Source organism: Eubalaena glacialis, chromosome 13 (genome assembly GCF_028564815.1).
Source record: "Eubalaena glacialis isolate mEubGla1 chromosome 13, mEubGla1.1.hap2.+ XY, whole genome shotgun sequence".
Lineage (NCBI taxonomy): Eukaryota > Metazoa > Chordata > Mammalia > Artiodactyla > Balaenidae > Eubalaena > Eubalaena glacialis.
The window spans coordinates 74,901,482-74,922,381 of NC_083728.1; the positions used below are offsets into that span (position 1 = coordinate 74,901,482).

General features: G+C 39.9%; 1 pseudogene; it reads right to left on the reverse strand.

Annotated features, from left to right (window-relative positions):
- Positions 1 to 13,647: 13,647 nt before the first annotated feature.
- LOC133103464 (5'-AMP-activated protein kinase subunit gamma-1-like) lies at positions 13,648 to 14,626 on the reverse strand (annotated as a pseudogene).
- Positions 14,627 to 20,900: the final 6,274 nt, after the last annotated feature.

The window sequence follows — 20,900 nt, forward strand, 5'->3', positions numbered from 1 at the left end:
CTTCCTCTTTGCCATCCTTAGTATTATGACAACGATTTTTTTTTAACCTCATTGTCACATGATGGCTGCCTCCCATGACCACATCCAAGTAACAAAAGGTGGCAAGCAAGAAGAGAACTTTTTCCTCATGAGTGTGTCTCTTATCAAGTAGGAAAATCTTTCCAGAATCTCCAAGAAGTTGACCCTTTTGCCCTTATGGCAAGAACTGTCACATGTCCATCCTTGGAGCAATCACTGGCAAAGGAGAATGGAGTCATCCCCGGGGCTGGAAACATTGCTGTTGGAACCATAATGGGGTTTTGTTGGCAAAGAATAAGAGTTGTAGAAACGCGTAAGGCAAGATCTCTGTCCTTGAGGTGCACATTGTCAGTGGAAGGCAGAAGAAACTCAAACACAGCAAACCCAAATTTCACGGTCACACAAACTCAGGAGTGCAAAAACATAAGTGCACTAATTGTCTACTCCTAAGCCTAATTTCTACCCTCAGCCCTCACTCTGCCCCACACAGGAAACTTAATCTATCACATCATGTAAACTCAGCCACTTGTGCCTACCACAGACACCCTTTCTGCTCTTATTATATAGGACGGAATAGAACAAAACTTCTGATTCAGAACAGGATCTTTTCTCTCATAGGCATTTTACACTGCTGCCCATCTGGTCTTAAAATGTAATCTTCCTTTGCTTAAACAGGCCCCCAGATTGTAAAGTAACGGTCATACTATCTCCTTCCAAGGAAAGTGGTCCATACAGTTTGTTTACCTGTTTATTTATTTGAGCGAGTGTCAGAGTTTAGTATCAACCCTAGTATGCAGAGTGACAAGAGAACAGAAATTTAATTTGACTTTAAATCCGAAGCAGAGAAAAATCACCCAGACAAGTTTATTTGGAAGTGATTAGATTAAATCTCCTATATTGGGCAGAATGGGGGCGGGGGGCTGGAGGGAGAGGTGAGGTTGGGGTGTAGACAAATAGAGGATTCACGTTTTTGCATGCCTGAGTTTGTGTGACTCTGAAATTTATGTCTACTACATCTGTTGATGTTTCTGTTGCCCCTAACAAACAAGGTGCGCCTCCAGGATGGAGATCTTGTTTTACGCATTTCTTTAACATCTCTTCCCTTCCTTTCTCCTTTCTCAATGCCTAGCACAAGATCCACAACGCAGTAGGTACTCGACAAAAATGAGTTTCTTTAATAAAAGATTGTTTGAGTGAAGGAACAAGTGAGACAAGGAGGTTACTGCAATGCGAGGAAACAAGCCTAATGGATTTTTAAACCAGATCTACTTAACTGAATCCTGATTAAGGAGGGAAACGAAGGAATGCTTGTGGGCACAGAGAGAGAGAGAGAGAGAGAGAGAGAGAGCGCTGCAGACAGAGCCGAGCTACAATCACTAAGAGGAGACAGCCTAATCAGAGCCAGACGGGCCCCACCTGACTCCTACTGCAGCTAGAAAAAAAAAAGACTAGAAGGTTCGGCAGGAGCGGCTCCCCTTCTCCTGCAGCTCCAGCGTCTCCCACCTCCGCCCCACTCCCACTGCTCTGTGAGGAGGCATGGAAGCTGTGGGGAGGGCAGGCAGGCGAACGGGGCTTTCCAGGACGAGGCAGGATGGTGTGAGCTCAAACGCTCTGCAATTGCTGGAGCAACGGTGGCGACACTTGAGTTATTCACAAAGGCTGGAATTCAAATGAGGCTGGCACTGCTCCAAGTCGCGGTAGCTTAGGAGGAGGGCGAAAGGCATATTACTATTCATCAAGACCCGAGCGTCGCGTGGGCTCTTAGGTTCTCCATCTGCATCCCTCCCTCTATCACTGACTTCCTGGGGAAGGGGAGGCTCCTCCAGAAGCACTTGATCTGCCAGTCTGTGAGCTGGAGGTGGGGGCGGGGGTCTGAAGTTAGGCAGATTTGTCTCATCACATGATGGGGGACCTGTATCACGTGATGACTCCGGTGATGTTGCAGGCAGCATGTGACTCCCAGGGCTACGTGGGCTCAAAAACAATTTAAATCCAAAAACACAAGCAGGTTCCCCTCCTCTCCTTTGCCTTTTGGTCTGGCTCTCCCTCCCTTTGGGTTGGTGCCTGACTGAATGGAAAACCCGTCGTCTTGCAGCCACTAACCCGTGAGCGCCGGGTACCTGGAGGCCAGGCCCCTCTGCAGGGGGTCCCCCCCACCCCGCCCCGGGAGCTGTGCCCCATCTTTCTGCAGCCTGGTAAGTTCCTGAACACTTGGAGCAATTGTGTGTGAAGCCGTCCTAGACTGCCTCATTAGCATGCACAGGCACCCTGGCTGGCCGCGTTGGGAGGAACGTGCCTGCCGGCTCTGGGGAGCTGCGGCTCTGGCCCCGCCAAACAGACGCAGGCTTCCTGGGATCAGTGCTGCGCGGCTGTGCCGGGGTGGCATGTGTACCCCATCTCTCTTCTCCCTGCCTTCCCGGCCTCCTCTTCCGTCATCTCTCTCCTCTCTCAGCTTGCTCCTCTGAGTCTCTCTCTTCTCAGCCTCTTTTAGTTCGCACCTCCTGCCTCTCCACCCCCTCTTATTTTCTCTTTTCATTCACCCACACCTTCTGTTTTTCTCTCTCCCACGCCTTGTCTTAGGAGTTCCTCTCCCCTCGCCTTGAAACATTTTTTGGGGGGTGGGGTACCTAGATTTTATGTTCTTTCTGTCCAGAACCTGAAGGCCCAGCTTCTGAGGACTTGGTGGTCGGAAATCTACTAACAGTCCCTCTGGAGATGATTTTCTTACTAAGACAATGCAGAGGGCCCAGTTCCTGTCATGCATGTGTGTGCGTGTGCGTGTGTGTTAAGGGTGATTGATGTATTTCCCATCAGAACTGTTTCTTGAGTGGTTGTTTGCGGCTCCAGATCCCTGCTCAGCCAGGGGATCATCAAGAGACAGGAGGGGCAGTTACAGCGGTTAGGAGACCACGTCCTCTGACCCCAGATGTCTGACTCTCTGTGCAAGAAGTCAGGTCTTAAAGCAGGAGTCAAAATCCCGTGCTCAATGCATAGGGGCTCACTCAGTTGTCACAAGACACCCACAGAGATGGCTTAGAGTTTGAGGCTGCACCTTGGTGGAATGAGCAGAGCGTTAGCTGAGAAACTAGCCACAAGGAAGACAAATGTAAATTTAATCATGGTAGTGTCTGTAGCCTCATAGGAAGGAGATGTTGGCAGTGGCAGAAGCTCCTGGTTCACTGTTCTCCAGGTATGCTGACACCTGTTCAGCAAGAAATAATTAAGAATTACTGAGCATAATCCATCCAACAATTCAATGAGGAGGTGCTATTTGTATCCCCATTCTAGAGATGGGAAAACTGAGGCACAAAGGAGTTAGTTACGTCACTCAGTTTGTAAGTGATGGAGCTAGGATGTGAGCCCAGGCAGCTTTTCTCCAGAGCCTGCACTGTTAACCACTATGATAAACTGCCTCAAAAAATATCTATCCACATCCCTATGTGACATGTGGTATGCAAGGTTTGGGGCTACATCTGTGAACAAACAGAGACATCCTGTTCTCATGAAGTTTGCAATCCAGTGGAAAAGGCAGCTAATAAACATACCATCACACAAGACAATGTATCATTTCAAATTAGGGTATTTGCTAAGAAGAAAAATAATAGGGTAGCATGAGAATATATAACTGGAGACATACTTCAGTTGGGGGGCAAAGGGGAAGAGTTGGTCAAAGTGGTCAAAGAAGTCCTCTCTGCTGATGTACAATAATATTTAAGTTATGACTTGAAAGAGGACCAAGAGTCAACCAGGTAAAGAGCCAGAAAGAGCATTCCAGGTAGAGGGAATGGCATGTGTAAGGGCCTCGGTGTGGGAAAGAACTGGGACCACTTCAAGAGCAGCAAGAAGGAGTGGGACAATAGGAGGTGAAGCCGTCCAGATAATGTGGGTCACAGCAGGCCTTGCTAAAAAGACTTGGGTTTCATCCCAGGATCAATGAACAGCCATTAACGCATTTTAAGTAGGGAAGTAGCATAATTGGATTTGCAATATGAAAAGACTCCTTCCAGAGGTGTATCAGTTAGTTTTTGCTGTGTTACAAAGCACCCCAAAACTTAACAGCTTAAAACAACAATCATTTATAGGTCATTATGCTGCAAGTTGACAGTTGCAGCTGGGGTCATCTGGACAGGAATTCTGTTCTTGGGTGGGTTCACTCATATGGCTAGTTAGCTGGCAGGCTGGCTGGCGGTGGTTGATATTAGATGTTCTCGCTCACATGTCTGCTGATCGGCAGAGGCAATTGAAACTGACCAGGCCATGTGTCTCCATATCTATCAAGCTAGCTAGCTCAGTTGTCTTCATATGATGGCTGAGTTCCAAATTCAGCAAGAGAGGGTGAGCCCCAATGCACAAGCACTTTTCAAACATCTGCTTGCATTGTGTTTGCTAGTGCTCCATTGGCCTAGACAGGTTACATCCCAGATTCAAGGGATGAAGAAATATACCTCTTGACAAGAGGAGTTATAAAATACTGTGTCTGTTTGTTTCCAGCCTACTACATGAATTCAAAATGGTAAGCTGGATACTCTCTTCCTCTACTATGGGAAGAACTGAAAGCCAAGAGGAAATTTGGAGCCAGTTTTGCTATGATTAGAGATGAACTTAGACCTGGTCATAGATCAGACTTTATTATCTGCTTAGAACAAGCAAGGGTCTGAGCATCTCTTTTGGATGTGAATCATGAGAGGGTATAGAAAGCGGTGTAGAAATGTCGAAATGTCTCCTCTTCTCATGGGGTTATCTGGGAATGACTTGGAGTCCAAGAAGACTTTGTGATTGTTATCCTAGAATGAAATTTGGGCCATGTGGAACTCGGAGTGTGTTTCAGTGTTCTAGGCAAGAGAACAGTGTGTGCAAAGGCCCTGAGGCAAGGAAGCAGGTGGCTTGTTTTGGGAAATAGGAGGCATTAGTTTAATGTAATTGCAGTGGAAATGGCGTGGGAGTAGACAGATTAGAAAAATATTTAGGAGGTAGAAAGAACAAGCCTTGCTGATGGATTTGATAGGAGTTTAAGAAAAGGGACTTAAACTTGGTAATATCATTTCCTAAGGTGGAAGAATTAGGAGAGGATCAGAATATTTTGGTGGAGGAAAGGGAGCAGGCAGGAAAAAATCAAGCATTCTATTAACTGGGTCAAAAGTTGCTGAGACGTTGAGTAAATTGAGGACAGAAAATTGTCTATTCAAGTTGGTAACATGGAGATAGCTGAAGACTTTGACAAGAGCAATTTTGGTGGATTGGTGATAATGGAAACCAGATTGGAGTGTGTTAAAGAGTGAATAAAAGTAAATAAACTGTGGAAGGGAGCACAGAGATCAAGCACCATTTAGATATGGGTCAGGGTCAGGAATCTATCTTGATTTTATGTTTGCTTTAAAAAAACAAAAACAGGAACCTGTAGATTATGTAAACTGTTGGAGTGGTCCAGTTGAAAGGGAGAGAGGGGAATGGGATCCAAAGTGTATGTGAATGAATAGGTGATGATAGATTTTTATTTTTTTAAAGGAGGGAATAACGAGAAAAAAGATGGAGCAGATACATGAAGGCTTCTAGATTTTGGTATTGAGAGGATGAAGAGTTTCCTATCTGCCAACTTTTATTTTCCCAGTGAAAGGAGATTAGTAGAGAGAAAGGAGATGAGAAGAGGGAGGAGGTGAAGATATAAAATGGTCATTTTGGAAATAAGCATCCTGAAGAGAGAAGTAGGGTTGCTGGGCAAAGCAGAGTGCCTACTGAGAACAGAGAGCATGTATTTAAAATTGACTCATTTTCTCCAGTAACATTTAAGTGCTTGGGTTCAAGAACGTGGAGATGGTGGAGTGCAAGTCAGGTTGAAGTTTTGCTGAACAAGTTCCACAGGGGAGAAAAGGGCGAGGATGTTGAAGGGGGTTTCAAGGGAATGATTGTCCAGGTGAGCCACAGAATCCAAGCTGGGCCAGAGTGGGAATGGAACCAGGAAGGAATGATGGAGGATGAGTAAGTGGTAAGCTCAACGGAATAGAGGTTATGATGAGGTGAAAGACTGCATTCTTGGAGGTAGTCCAGCATCAGCATCACATGGGAGCTTGTTAGAAATGTGGAATATCAGGCCCCAACCTAGATATTCTGAATCCAAATCTGCATGTTAACAATCCTCAGGTGACTTGTATGTACACTGAAGATTTAGAAGCCATGATCTAGATTGTCTTGTGAAAAATAAATGGTGCTGAGAATTCCTGGTGGTCCAGTGGTTAGGACTCCATACTCTCACTGCTGAGGGCCTGGGTTCAATCCCTGGTCGGGGAACTAAAATCCCACAAGCTGCGCGGTACAGCCAAAATAAAATAAACAAAATAAATGGTGCTATTCTGGGCAGAGTGAGAAGGTAATGAACCCCAAAATGTCACACTCACTTTATTTATTTTCCCTTTCAAAACAGATCTGGATTTAGCAGAAGTTCTTTTTTAAAATTTTACCCTGGTTTTTATTTTATTTTAATTTTTATTATGCAACATCTCAAACGTATATATAAATATAGTGAAAACCAGTATACCAACATTAGTTTCAATAATTTTCAACTCATGGCCAATCTTGTTTTCTCTATACTAACCCTCCACCCCACCCACTGCCGCCACCAAACAGGATTATTTTGAATCAAATCTTAGACATGATAAAATTTCGTCTGTAAATATTGGAGTGCAAGTCGGGTTGAAGTTTTGCTGAACAAATTCCACAGGAGAGAAAAGGGCGAGGATGTTGAGGGGGATTTCAAGGGAATGATTGTCCCTTAAAAGACAAGGGCCCCCTTTTAAAACATAACCACTGTATCACCGCTTCCCAATAAAATCAAGAATAAATTCTTATTATCATCAGATATCCAGTTAGTGTTCACATATCTGCAGTTGTCATATTTGTAGTAATTTGTTTGTTTGAATTAGCATCCAAACAAGGTCTGTACCTGGCAATTGGTTAATATGTCTCTTACATCTTTTGTAATTTATAGGTTCCTGTTCATCTCTTTTGTTTTTTCTTGAAATTTTGTATTGAAGAAACAAGATGATTTGTCCTCTCGATTTTCCCAAAATCTAGACTTTACTGATTGTTTGCTCAAGGTATCATTGAATATGTTCCTCTAAATACCTCTAGGTAATTAGACCTAAAAAGAATTGCTTTCAAAAAAACTTTTATGGTGAAATGTATCACACATGAAACATGTATGTATAAATACATACATATATACAGACAGCCTGAAGAATAAAAATGTCCTTGTAACACCTACCTAGTGCCTTAGAAGCCCTCCAATAACATCTCTCTTCATCTTCCCTAGAGGTAACCTCTATCTTGACTGTTATAATAATAATTTTTCTGCTAGTTTTATTACATATGTGTGCATCCCTAACCAATATATTAGTTTTTCCAACTTTTTGAGTTGTATATAAATGTAATCAGATCATAGATATTCTTCTATGACATTTATTTTACTCAGTATTTTATTTTTGAGATTCATCTGTGTTTGTGTATGTTCATTCATTTTTCGCGGAGGTATAGTAATCCACCAGGTGAATGTGCTACAATTTATTCATCCATTCTACTCTTGATGTCTTATGGACTTGTACAAGAATTTCTCTAAGCTATGTACCTAGCACTGAAGGTGCTGGATCATAGAGTATGCATAAGTTCAATTTTACAAGAAAATGCCAAACTATTTTCTGCAAGTTAATTTTTTTCCTTTCCAATCCTTACACCTTTTAATTTTTGTTGTCATTGCCTCATTGTACCAGCTAAGGCTTCTAATACAATATAATAGAAATAGTGAAAGCAATTATCCTTGCCTCATTCTGATCTCAAAGGGAAAGCATTCAACATTACACAATTAAGTAACTGATTTTTTTTTTTTTTTGGTTGAATGGGGTTTTCTAGAATTTTATCTCTTATCAGATTAAGAAAATTCCTATTTTTCTTTGCTTGGAGTTTTAAAATATGAATTGTTTTTTGAATTTTATCGAATACTTTTTCTGTGTCTTCTTAGATGGTAAAATGATTTTCCTACTTTATCCTTTTAGTGTAGTGAATTGTATTGATGAATTCTCCCTTTTTTTCCAGCTTTATTGACATATATATACGTTTGTTTAAGGTATACAATGTGATGATTTGATACACACATATATATATACTGTGAAATGATTACTACAATATGCTTAGTTAACACCTTCATTCTTCCACGTAATTACCTTTTTGTGTGTGTAGTGATAACATTTAAGATCTACTCTCTTAACAACTTTCAAGAATATAATACAGTATCGTTAAGTCTAGTTACCAAAACTTATGCATCTTATAGCTGGAAGTTTGCACCCTTTGACCAACATCTCCCCCATTCCCCCCAAGCCCCAGCCCCTGTCAACCATCATTCTACTATTTTTTTTTAAATAAATATTTATTTATATATTTATTTTTGGCTGCGTTGGTCTTTGTTGCTGCACGCGGGCTTTCTCTAATTGCAGTGAGCGGGGGCTACTCTTCGTTGTGGTGCGCAGGCTTCTCATTGCGGTGGCTTCTCTTGTTGCGAAGCACGGGCTCTAGGCGTGCAGGCTTCAGTGGTTGTGGTGCACGGGCTTAGTTGCTCTGTGGCATGTGGGATCTTCCCGGACCAGGGATCGAACCCATGTCCCCTGCATTGGCAGGCAGATTCTTAACCACTGCGCCACCAGGGAATCCCCATCATTCTCCTATTTTTATGAGTTTGAATTTTTTAGATTCCACATATAAGTGAGAACGTGTAGTATTTGTCTTTCTCTGTCTGACTTATTTCACTTAGTATAATGCCCTTAGGGTCCATCCATGTGTTACAAAAGGCAGGATTTCCTTCTTTTTTATGGCTGAATAATATTCCATTGTGTGTGTGTGTGTGTGTGTGTGTGTGTGTGTATCACATTTTCTTTTTCCTTTCATACATTGATGGACACTTAGGTTGTTTCCATGTCTTGGCTATTGTGAATAATGCTGCAATGAACATGAGGGTGAAGATATCTCTTTGAGACAGTGATTTCATTTCTATTAGATATATATTCAGATGTGGGATTGCTGGATGATATGATAGTTCTATTTTTAATTTTTTGAGGAATCTCCATACTGTTTTCCATAGTGGCTCCACCAGTTTACATTCCCACCAACAGTGCCCCAGGGTTTCCTTTTCTCCACAGCCATACCAACACTTGTTGTCTCTTGTCTTTTTGTTAATAGCCATTCTAACAGGTGTGAGGTGATATCTCACTGTAGTTTTTATTTGCATTCCCCTGATGATTAGTGATGTTGAGCATCTTTTTATGTACCTGTTGGTCATTTGTGTGCCTTCTTTGGAAAAATGTCTATTTAAGTCCTTAGTCCTTAGATTTTTAAATCAGGTTATTTGTTATTTTGATATTGAGTTATACAAGTTCCTTATATATTTTAGATATTAATCTCTGATCAGATAGATGGTTAGCATAATTGGGAAAAGAATTTGAAAAACAATAGGTACATGTATATGTATAATTGAATCAATTTGCTATGCACCTGAAATTAACAAAACGTTGTTAACTGTATGCCAATGTAAAATAAAAAAAATTTTAAAGATAGTTAGGGGGCTTCCCTGGTGGCGCAGTGGTTGAGAGTCTGCCTGCCAATGCGGGGGACATGGGTTCGAGCCCTGGTCTGGGAGGATCCCACATGCCGCGGAGCAACTGGGCCCGTGAGCCACAATTACTGAGCCTGCGCATCTGGAGCCTGTGCTCCGTAACGAGAGGCCGCGATAATGAGAGGCCCGCGCACCGCGATGAGGAGTGGCCCCCACTTGCCGCAACTAGAGAAAGCCCTTGCGCAGAAACGAAGACCCAACACAGCCATAAATAAATAAATAAATAAATAAATAAATAAAAAGATAGTTAGCAAATATTTCCCCCCATTCTGGAGGTTGCCTTTTCATTTTGCTGATTGTTGCTTTTGCTGTGCAGAAATTTTCAGTTTGATCTAGTCCCCCCTGTTGATTTTTGCTTTTGTTGCCTGTGCTTTTGTTGTCATATACTAAAAATTGTTACTAAGACCAACGTCAAGGAGCTTTTTCCCTGTGCTTTCTTCTATTTAAATCTTTAATCCATTTCCAGATAATTTTTGTGGGTTGTGTAAGATAGGAGTCTAATTTTATTATTTTGCATGTGAATATCCAGTTTTCCCAACACCATTTATTGAAGAGAGACTGTCCTTTCCCTATTGAGTATTCTTGGCTCTCTTGTAAAATATTAGTTGACTGTATATGCATGGGTTTATTTCTAGAATAAATAATCAAGAGATTCTTTTTCATTGATCTATGTGTCTGTCATTATGCCAGTACCAAACTGTTTTATTACTATAGCTTTGTAATAAATCAGTAAGTGTAATGCCTCCAGCTTTGTTCTTCCTTCTCAGAATTGGTTTGGCTCTTCAGGGTCTTTGTGGTTCCATACACATTTTAGGATTGCTTTTTCTATTTTTGTGGAAAATGCATTGGGATTTTGATAGGGATTGCATTGAATCTACAAGTGCCTTTGGGTAGAATGAACTTTTAACAATATTAATTCTTTTGATCCACAAACACAGGATATCTTTCCATTATTTGTGTCTTCCTCAGTTTCTTTCATCAATGCTTTATAATGTGCAGTGTACAAACTTTTCACCTCCTTGGTTAAATTTGTCCCTAAGTATTTTATTATTTGTAATGCTACTGTAAATGGGATTGTTTTCTTTACTTCTTCTTCGGATAGTTAATTGTTGTTGTATAGAAATGTGACTGATTTTTGTAGGTTGATTTTGTATCTTCAACTTTACTGAATTCATTTATTAGTTCTAACATTTTTTTTTTGGTGGAGTCTTTAGGATTTTCTGTATATAAGATTATATCATCTGCAAACAAAGACACTTTTACTTCTTCCTTTCTGATTTGTATGCTTTTTATTTCTTTTTCTTGCCTAACTGTTCTGTCTAGGACTTCTAGGACTCTGTTGAATAAAAATGTTGAGAGGGGACAACCTTGTTTTGTTCTTAATCTTATTGGGAAAGCTTTCAACCTTTTACTGTTGAGGATGATGTTAGCTGTGGGTTTGTCATGTATGGCCTTTATTATGTTGAGGTACATTCCTTCTATACCCAATTTGTTGAGATTTTTTATCATGAAAGGATGTTGAATTTTGTCAAGTATTTTTCTGCATCTATTGAGATGATCATATGATTTTTATCTTTCATTCTATTAATGTGGTGTATCACATTTATTGATTTGCATATGTTGAACCATCCTTGCATCCCAGACATAAATCCCACTTGATCATGTTGTATGATCCTTTTAATGTGCTGCTGAATTCAGTTTGTGAGTATTTTGTTGAGAATATTTGTATCTATATTCATCAGTGAAACTGGCCTTTGGTTTTCTTTTCTTGTAGCATCCTTATCTGGCTTTGGCATCATGGTCATGCTAGCTTGTGAAATGAATTTAAGAGTGTTCTGTCCTCTTCAGTTTTTTGGAAGAGTTTGAGAAAGATTGGTGTTAATTCTTCTTTAAATATTTGTTAGAATTCATCAGGGAAACCATCTGGTCCTGGAGTTTTCTGTGTTGGGAGGTTTTTGATTGCTGATACAATCTTCTTACTTGTTATTGGTCTGTTCATATTTTCTATTTCTTCATGATTCAGTCTTGTTAGTTTGAATGTTTCTAGGAATTTGTCCATTTTTTCTAGATTATCCAATTTGTTGGCATATAATTGCTCATAGTAGTCTCTTATAATCCTTTGCATTACTGTGGTATCAGCTGTAATGTCTCTTCTTTCATTTCTAATTTCAGTTATTTGGGTCCTCTCTTTTTTTCTTAATTAGTCTAGCTAAAGGTTGGTCAACTTTTTATCTTTAAAAAAAAACCCAGCTCTTAATTGTGTTATCTTTTCTATTGTTTTTCTGGTCTTCATTTCATTTATTTCTGCTCCAATCTTTGTTATTTCCTTCCTTCTGCTAATTTTGGGCTTAGTTTGTTCTTCTTTTTCTCGTTCCTTAAGGTATAAAGTTTTGTAATCTTTCTCTTTTTTGGGGGGGTGGTTCTTGTCATTTTTTAAAATTTAATTTAATTTAATTTTTTTAACATCTTTATTGGAGTATAATTGCTTTACAGTGTACAGTGGTGTGTTAGTTTCTGCTTTATAACAAAGTGAATCAGCTATACATATACATATATCCCCATATCTCCTCCCTCTTGCCTCTCCCTCCCGCCCTCCCTATCCCATCCCTCTAGGTGATCACAAAGCACCGAGCTGATCTCCCTGTGCTATGTGGCTGCTTCCCACTAGTTATCTATTTTACACTTGGTAGTATATATATGTCCATGCCACTCTCTCACATCGTCCCAGCTTACCCTTCCCCCTCGCCATGTCCTCAAGTCCATTCTCTACGTCTACGTCTTTATTCCTGTCCTGCCTCTAGGTTCTTCAGAACCTTTTTTTTTTTTTTTTTAGATTCCATATATATGTGTTAGCATACAGTATTTGTTTTTCTCTTTCTGACTTACTTCACTCTGTATGACAGTAATCAAGACAGTATGGTACTGGCACAAAAAGAGAAATATAGATCAATGGAACAGGATAGAAAGCCCAGAGATAAACCCACACACATATGGTCACCTTATCTTTGATAAAGGAGGCAAGAATATACATACAATGGAGAAAAGACAGCCTCTTCAATAAGTGGTGCTGGGAAAACTGGACAGCTACATGTAACAGAATGAAATTAGGACACTCCCTAACACCATACACAAAAATAAACTCAAAATGGATTAAAGACCTAAATGTAAGGCCAGACACTATAAAACTCTTAGAGGAAAACATAGGCAGAACACTCTATGACATAAATCACAGCAAGATCCTTTTTGACCCACCTCCTAGAGAAATGGAAATAAAAACAAAAATAAACAAATGGGACCTAATGAAACTTAAAAGCTTTTGCACAGCAAAGGAAAACATAAACAGGATGAAAAGACAACCCTCAGGGTGGGTTCTTGTCATTTTAATTAGGTTCACCATGAAAAGCAATAACCTTAGCTAACCACTCTGCCCTCTTCTTCCACCTAACTCCCATCTCCCTTCACATGCATACAGCATAGACACCCCAAAACCCTCCTCCAATGATCCACCCCACTCCCATTGTGGGAAGAAATGTCACAAAATGAATTTAGCCTCTTTCATCCAACATGAAACAGGATGAATGAAAATATCTTTATGAAGAGTTTTATGGTGCTATTATCTTATAGTGGAGTCAGAGGCAGAGATAGAGGCTAAGGCTAAGTGAAGCCCAGGGATCTCTTAGAGATCAGAATTTTCTGGGGGGGCACAGAGCCCATAGTTTGCCCAGAAAGGGGGATATGAATAAAAGGATAGGAACTAGGATGGGCTAGACTGAAAGTTTTTCTGAGTACTGTGAGGATAAGGACACCTAAAAATTTATTCTCCTTCCTTTCCCCATGCATTCTCCAGCTCCCAGGTAGAAGGGTAGGGGGACTCCTGAGCAAGGAACACTCACCAGGTTTTATCTGTGATTCCCAGAGCTTTAGGCAGGCAGTGAGTGGGGCACATCCGCTGGTGCTGCCTGCCCTCTTCCCTCAGCTCAGGGCTGCTTCTCTCTGCCCGTGAACACTAGGTCCTACAGGTTATCAGATAGTGATACAATTCCCTTGACCACATCACTCTCATCCACCACTGCAAGTTGGTGAACCTCTGCTTCCACCAGCCTATTGATGATGGTCTCCAGAGTCTCATGCAGGTAGCACTTGAGGACACATTTAAAGTAATGTGATTGATGTTGCAGGGCTTTGGCTACAGACACATCTAGGTTGTTGTAGGTCTTTTCTGCTGCCTGATGGATAGCATCAAACTTGTAAAAGATGTTTACCACATGATCTTTCGCATTCACCACTGGCAGGGCTGAGAATTGGTGCTGTACAGAGATGCCCAGAGCCACATACAGCAGATCATAACAGTGTTGGCATAGAAGCTGATTTATAGCTCTTCCAGAGACTTAGACATGAACTTTGGCTTGGGAACTTAGTGATAAACAATTTGAGGAACTTGAGACTGCATTTGTGGATGAGGATGTACAAGATGTTGCCTGATTCTGGGTTAACAACTGGCAGCCTGTGGATCTTGTTTTGAATTAATGAAGAGACAGCATCAAACATGCTGGCCTTAGGAGAAATGCAGGCAAGTGGTTTAAAGAAGTCCTGTATGTACACCTCCTTCCAAGTTTCTATCTTGTGTTCTTCCAACTCATAGATCTGTACCAAGGCTGATTTATAGTAACGATGCAGGATATTGATGAAATCAGTGATAGTACACATGCCCACAAGTCCTTGCTTTTTGCTATCCCAGAAAGGGGCAGCTTGTATACCATTAGTCACCAAAGCAAAGAAAGCTTTCATCACCTGCAGGGAAGCAGCAAATACAACCAAATTGGAGCTTGTGAGAATCAAGTCATAGCAGCAAGAGACTCTATAAAGGAAGTGTATATGCTATTGTTAGATTCTGGGGTCTCTTGAGGATGCTCATTTTTCCAGAGTTGGAAACTCTCAAGACGTGGCCATCTCCATTGCAAGAGGCACTGGCTGGGTTCATTCACGTTAGGAACCTTGCTTTTTTTTTTTTTTTTTAAATAGAGATGCTTATTGCATTAAACTTCCCTCTTAGAACTAGTCTTGCTGCATCCCATAAGTTTTGGTATGTTGTGTTTTCATTTTTGTTTGTGTCAAGATATTGTTTGGTTTCTCTTTTGTTTTCTTCTTTGACCTATTGGTTGCTCAAGAGTGTGTTGTTTAATTTCCACACATTTGTGAATTTTCCAGTTTTCCTCTTGTAACTGATTTCTAGTTTCATATCAGTCAAAAAATATACTTGGTATGATTTCAATCATCTTACATTTACTATTTGCTAGGCTTGTTTTGTAATCCAACATATGATCTATCCTGGAGAATGTTCCATGTGTGCTTTAGAAGAATGTGTATTCTGCTGCTGTTGGGTAGAATATTCTATACATGTCTGTTAGGTCTATTTGGTCTAAGGTGTAGTTCAAGTCCAACGTTTCATATTTATTTTCTGTCTGGATAATCTATCCATCATTGAAAGTCGGGTATTGAGGTCTCCTACTATTATTGTAGTGTTGTCTATTTCTCCCTTCACATCTACTAGTATTTGCTTAATATATTTAGGTGCTCTGATTTGGGTTGTATATATATTTACAATTGCTGTATTTTCTTGATTAATTAACCCCTTTATCATTATATAGTGACCTTCTTTGTCTCTTGTTAACACTTTTGACTTAAAGTCTATTTTGTCTGATATAGGTATAGCCACTCCTGCTCTCTTTTGGTTTCCATTTGCATGGAATATATTTTTCCACCCCTTCAGTTTGAGCTTGTTCATGTCCTTAAGTCTGAAGTAAGTCTCTTGGAGGCAGCATAAAGTTGGTTTCTGTTTTTTAATCCATTCAGCCACTTTGTGCCTTTTGATTGGAGAATTTAATCCATTTACATTGAAAGTAACGATTGATAGGTAAGGACTTACTAATGCCATCTCATTAATTGTTTTCCAGCTGTTATGTAGTTCCCTTTTTCTTTTCTTTCTCTTTTTGCTGTCTTTCTTTGTGAACTGGTGATTTTCCATAACTGAATGCTCTGACTCCCTTCTCTTTATCTTTTGTGTATCTACTGTAGGTTTTTGCTCTGTAGTTATCATGAGTATTAAATAAAACATCTTATAGACATAACAGTCTATTTGAAGTTGATAACTTAACTTTGACTGCATACAAAAACTCTATTCTTTTATTCCCACCCTATATTTTATGTTTTTGATGTCACAATGTACCTCTTTTATATTGCATATTCACTAACAAATTATTGTAGCTATTGTTATTTTTAATACTTTTGTCCTTTAAACCTTTATACTAGAGTTAATTGATTAACACACCACCATATTACAGTATTAGAGTATTCTGAATTTGACTATATACTTACCTTTACCAGTATCTTTTGTATTTTCATATATTTTCATGTTATTTCATTTCTGCTTGAAGAACTCGTTTCAGCGTTTCTTGTAAGACAGGTTTAGTCATGATGAACTCCCTCAGCTTCTGTTTGTTTGGGAAAATCTTTCTCTCTCCATTTCTCAAAGACAGCTTTGCTAGGTAAAGTATTCTTGACAGTTTTTTTTTTTCTTTTAGTAATTTGAATATATTATCCCACTTTCTTCTGCCCTACAGGGTTTCTGCTGAGAAATTCATTAATAACCTTATGGAGGTTCCCATATAGGTGAGATTTTTTTTTTTTCTCTTGCTGCTTTAAAAATTATCTCATTTTCTTTGATTTTAGACAATTTTGTTCTAAGTTGTCTTGGAAAACATGATTTGGGTGTTGAAATTTTAGAGTCACCTATTAGCTTCATGAACTTGGATGTCCAAATCTCTCCCCAGGTTTGGGAAGTTCTCAGCCATTGTTTCTTCAAATAAGCTTTCTTTTCCCCCTTTCCCCCTCTTCTTCTGGGACTCCAGTAATGCATAGACTGTTTCTTTTAATGGTGTATCATGATTCACATAGGCTTTCTTGACTCTTTCATTCTTTTTTCTTTGACTTCTCTGACTGGATGATTTCAAATGATCTGCCTTCTAGCTCACTAATTCTTTTTTCTGCTTGGTCAAATCTGCCAAAGCTCTCTATTGAATTCTTCAGTTCAATTATTGTGTTCTTCAACTCTAGAATTTCTACTTTTTTTTAATACATAGTTTCTGTTTCTTTGTTGAACCTCTCATTTTGTTCATGCATTGTTTTCCTAATTTCATTTATTTGTTTATCTGTGTTTTCTTGTAGTTCATTGAATTTATTTAAGAGGATTATTCTGAATTCTTTGTCAGACAGTTCATATATCTCCATTTCTTTAGGGTCAGTCATTGGAGTTTTATTAGTTTCTTTTAGTGGTGTCATGTTTTCTTCATTATTCGTGATCCTTGTGGCCTTGTGTTGGTGTCTACACACTTGAAGAATGGCTTTATAGACTGGCTTCAGTAGGCAAAGCCCTTCACCAGTCAGCCCATCCAGAGATTCTAGGTGATATCCATAAGTGGGCAGGCCTGGTGCCTGGATCAGCAGGTGGGAAGACCTGGTGCCTGGGTCCTTGGGGGTGGACCTGGAGCCCGGGTTCACCAGGCAGGCCTGGTGCTTGGGTCTGCAGTGATGGGTCTGGGACCAGAGTCTGCATGGTTGGACCTGGATCCTGGGTCCACAGGGGCCAACCAGGTGCTGGGGACGATTAGGGTGAGCCCAGCATCAGGATCCACCGGGGCCAGTTGGTATTTGTCCAGTGACTGATCTGTAGACTGTTGGTCTTCAATAGTAGTGTGAATGTATCCCAGCAGGTACACAAGATGATCCACTGGGTAAGGAAGGAAAATAGTGGAACTTCTATTTTTATTTATTCCTTACCTCGTTCCTTTTCATTTCCATTTCATGAATGTTTTGTAATATACTGTATGTTAATTCAGTAGTACACATACATAAACTATAAATAAATACACACATTTGCAGGGGTGCAGGTTCAAATGTCTACTGCTGAAGTGAGTGTTCAAAAGAGTTTAGAGACCGTTGCTCTAAACCACCACCTTCTACTTTCTCTCTTTTTAAATTTATTTATTTATTTTTGGCTGCATTGGGTCTTCGTTGCTGCACGTGGGCTTTCTCTAGTTGCGGCGAGCAGGGGCTATCCTTCGTTGCGGTGCTCGGGCTTCTCATTGCGGTGGTTTCTCTTGTTGCAGAGCACAGGCTCTAGATGCATGGGCTTCAGTGGTTGTGGCTCGTGGGGTTTAGAGTGCAGGCTCAGTAGTTGTGGCACGTGGGCTCAGTAGTTGTGGCTCGTGGTCTCTAGAGAGCAGGCTCAGTAGTTGTGTCACATGAGCTTAGTTGCTCCACAGCATGTGTGATCTTCCTGGACCAGGGCTTGAACCCATGTCCCCTGCATTGGCAGGCGGATTCTTAACCACTGCGCCACCAGGGAAGCCCCTACTTTCTCTTCAGAGAGAATATAACTGATTAACTTACAGCTTCCTTAATTACCAGCAGACCTAAAGATATATTCTTTATATATTCTTTATCAACCACCACCTTGATAGAGCTGTGTTTTCTAAGTATCCATGAAACAATATCCCTACCAGTTCTTAGAGACAGTGAATTTAGAAATTTTACTTATTATCATGGATCTCACTCTCCAATAGTAAATTGGAGAGGGTAAAATAGAGAATGTATTCCCTATGCCTCATGAAGTTAACTAATTGCTATTATAGATGCAATAAAAATTAATTCTGTCCTCTGACCACCTGAGAATAACATTTTAAGGTAAGGAATTGCCTATTCATTGAGGCGTAAATCAATAACTGGAGTCGACTAATGATAGACCAGGGAACAATCAGGTACAATGTAGTAAATTATGTTCTGTCATCTTATAATTCTTAATAACTCAGCTGTCACTCTAGACATTTTTGCATTTTTGTCTGGAGAATGGAAAGAAATAAAATTTAGGCTGATATTACAGACAAGGTAAAAATCTGGGGTGTGGGTGGAAGGAAAGTCTTCATAGAGGAGACTCTTAAATTGGGTGCTGAAGGGTGAATGAAAGTTCACAAGGGTGACGTGAGGAAAAACGGAGGGCATTCCAGACAGAAGGAACAAGATGGACACAGACACAGGTGGAAGACATCTTCTCTGGGAAATGGAAGGTAGTGTGGCCTGGCTGAGGCATACAGAGGCTGTGTGCGTTTGTGAGAGAGTACAGGAAGGGGAGGTTGAAGAGGCAGGGTGAGGCCAGGTAATATAGTCCTTAAGAGTTAGACAAGCCTGGAATCAGATTCCTGCTTGGCGTCTTACTAGCTCTGTGATCTTGAGCAAGTACCTCTGTAATATTCATAATTCCCTATCTGTAAATTCATAATAACAAACTAGTACCAACCTCCTAGGGTTACTGTGAGTTTGAAATAAGAGAATCCCTTTTAAATGCTTAGAAAGGCACCTGATCACATGGCATCATCTCAGTAAATAGAAAGTGTTGTTGTTGCTATTGTTATTGTTATACTAATAACAATGTGTATGTGTGTATACACACTAATAACAACTATTGTTTTATATGAATCAAGGGACTAGATTATGAAATGGCTTATATATCATGTCAAAGAGTTCAGGCCTTTTAGGTCAGTGTTTCTAAAATGTGATCAATTAATCTGTAAAACTAATGGTCCTCAAGCAGCTTCTGTGGTGCAAGTAATAAAAAGATATGTTCTTTAAAATTTTATGAATTTGAAATGGAAGAAAAATTATCAAATACCATTATGTTCTTAATAATGGTTCATGCATATGGATGGATCAAATTGGTCAGACACTTAACAAGGTGTAGTTAAAATCAGTTACTAGGATATAGTTTATTTTAGCTATATCACTGGAATATTATTGTTTATGTGTGTAAAATTTGCATTTTTTGTTGTTACTATTGTGTTATGGCTCTGATTAACAAAAATAGATTAATAACTAAAAAGTGGTTCATTGAAGTGTAAAAGCAATGATAAAAATAGTAGTATAAACTCTACAATTCAGAAGCATAATTAGTGAACAGGACTTCAGGATCTATTGGGACAAGAGCATCTGTGAATGTGATGATTTCACCCAAGCAGCTGAAAGGGAAAGTGTGAACAGGAAGTGTGGCTATGTATATCTAAAAACTGGATTTTATTGAACAAGGGATTTATCCCACCTTGCACACTCTGTATTAGAAAACTCTGTCAGAGAGCTTCGTGATGCTCTCAGAGATTTTACATCATTTCCAAAATAGCATAACCTTATAGGTCAACCAGTAGTTTTTCTGGGACCAAGCACAAAATAATATTTTCTAGTATGAAATTGATTAATTTTATTTCTAAATGCAAAGACGCCAAGGCAGCAGCATCAACAGATACAAGTCATGCTATGGCCAACATGCTTATAAAACCAGCCTCAAATTCAGGACAAATAAAATGCTGAGAGTGAAAGCCAAAGTAGCCATAAGCAAACCTAATGTCAGGATAGTATGCTGCATAGCACAAGTGGCACACAAAGATGGTGGAACTATTACTGTTGTACTGATGACAGCCAATATTTTGTTTTACAGTTGAGTAAAACCACTTGTGGGAAAAGAATGAACCAGCTTTTTGCATCTCCGTGGTAGCTATATGAATGAGAAAGACATAATTTATAATTTTGAATTCTCATTATCAATTAATCTAATATTTTTGTGAGATATGATGCAGGTTAGAAGTGTATTTGAGATAATGCTGATGGAGGACCAGCCATGCATCCAGCAAAAAAAGATTTGGTGTGTCAGTATCTATTGCTACAAAAATGTAAAACAACTACAAACCCTAGTCACTTAAATAATAGGAATTTATTAATCTCATGAGTCTGTAGGCCAGTGAGGTGGTTCTTCCCATCTCAGCTAGGCTCATCCAGGTGTCATGCTAAAATGTGGGCAAGACCAGCTACATAATTTGTGGAGCTCAGTGCAAAATAAAAATGCATGGCCCCTATTTCAAAAGTTATTAAGAATTTCAAGGTCATGACAGCAGAACATTAAACCAAGCATGGGACTTTTCTTAGCACAGGACCCTGTGTGACTACAAAGGCCCCATAGCCATGAAGCCAGTCCTGGCTGTGGGTGGTGTGGGCAGCTCTGCTCCTCTCAGCTGGGTTCTTTCATGTGTCTGGGTATCAGCATGGCTAGTCTGGGATAGACTTGGCTGGGACAAGTGGGGTAACTCTACTCTATGCATCTCATCTTCTAGCAGGCTAGCCCAAGCATGTT